Source organism: Aplysia californica, unplaced genomic scaffold (genome assembly GCF_000002075.1).
Source record: "Aplysia californica isolate F4 #8 unplaced genomic scaffold, AplCal3.0 scaffold00599, whole genome shotgun sequence".
NCBI lineage: Eukaryota > Metazoa > Mollusca > Gastropoda > Aplysiida > Aplysiidae > Aplysia > Aplysia californica.
In genome coordinates this window covers 1-1,572 of record NW_004797869.1, presented here as the reverse complement: position 1 = coordinate 1,572, position 1,572 = coordinate 1, and positions in this window count along the sequence as shown.

The window sequence follows — 1,572 nt, the reverse complement described above, 5'->3', positions numbered from 1 at the left end:
ACACACACACACGCGCGCGCGCGCGCACGCACACACTCCGATAGTTGCAACATCGAACAAATTAAACGGAGAGCAAGTTGGGTGAAAAGCGTGCAGTTTTATTTTTAATAATAATATATGGCTGTCTCTTCGTGAATTTGGAAAATTGTAATACTTACGTAACATATATAATACTGTTGGCCTACTAAGTAATACATCTTATCATTATCATGCTGTATGTAGATGCAAAGCTAATAATAGTTGCCTCTCCTTTCTGGACTCTCTTCCTATAGTCGTGAGCATTGTAACTCATCATGTATTGTTAGATCGACATTAACAGCTTAACTCACTTTAAGGATGTAGCAGACACTTTTTAAGTGCCACAAAACATGAGTCTTCAAAGCGTTGGCGAATGAAATATAATGTGCATCCTTAAGTTAACCAAAAAAACAACAACAGGCACATAGCGAGTAGGCCTACTTGGTTAATAACCTACGAAGAAATGTATAGATTCACGGGTGAAAGCCTTTTGCAGTGGCGGTGGGTGGGGCTTAGGTTGCTTCCAGTCAGTTCTTTACCACCAAATGTCAAGCAATAAGATGATTTTTCTATACTCACGGTGAGCCACGGCATTTTGAGAACCATTCAAATGAGAAGATTTGCCTTTGTTTTCCATCTCTTTGCTCGACTCTTCTTAGTTAAACTATTGGAGGTGGTGGGGACGAAGCCGATTCACCTCCAAATTTCCTCTAATTAATTTTCATGTGATGAAAAAGTTGCCTTAGAAGTAGTTCGACCTGATTTATAACTGTTAAATCTCAGCGGCACAAACACAAACAAAAAATACATGCACTCACAGCACTTCAAACGTATACTTCTATGAGCTTGATTAAGCCGTGTAGTCGAGAAAGTTGAACGCACCCAACAAAGAAGAACCAATGATGAGCGCATAGGTATCTGTGTCAGTGGGGGGAAGTTTGTCGTAAACTTTCACCCCATTGTCAGGGCGAGGAGTTATAGTATAGTAGGAGAGCGTGAGCCCTCGGTATAGTGTTATTTTCCCCCAGTCTTCTACCTTTTTACAAGAAGTTTCATTCAGGACGGTCTGTGGGAAAGGGCTCTTCCTTTACTGAGCCCTAAAGACATTTCATTGGCTGTTAGGTTATATAGGCTACTATACATGTAGTTGTAAGCGGTGACAATAGTGATTGGATAAACGAGCAAGCCGCCAAGTTAATCACTCTGTGTTCATTCATTGCGTGCGGTCATAACGGTTTCATCAACTGCTTATTTCATTATTGAGAAACTTTCATTTACTTTGGAATAGAGTTGTGGGTGGGGAGGGGGTAGGGGCTCAAGCCCGTAAGCCGTTCACTACCCACCACCACAGGCCTATTTGTCTCACACTCGCCCGTTTTCTCGAAGAAAGATTAAAGTTAAAGTCTCTTTCTTTGTGTAGTGTAAAAATGTTAATGTCCTCTCTACTTTTCTGCTCCTAACCATGTGTACAGTGGGATAAACTTGTCGATCCGGAACGTATTCTTCCTCCTTAGTTATTTATGACTATGACACTTTGGCTTTGAGGTTCTATAT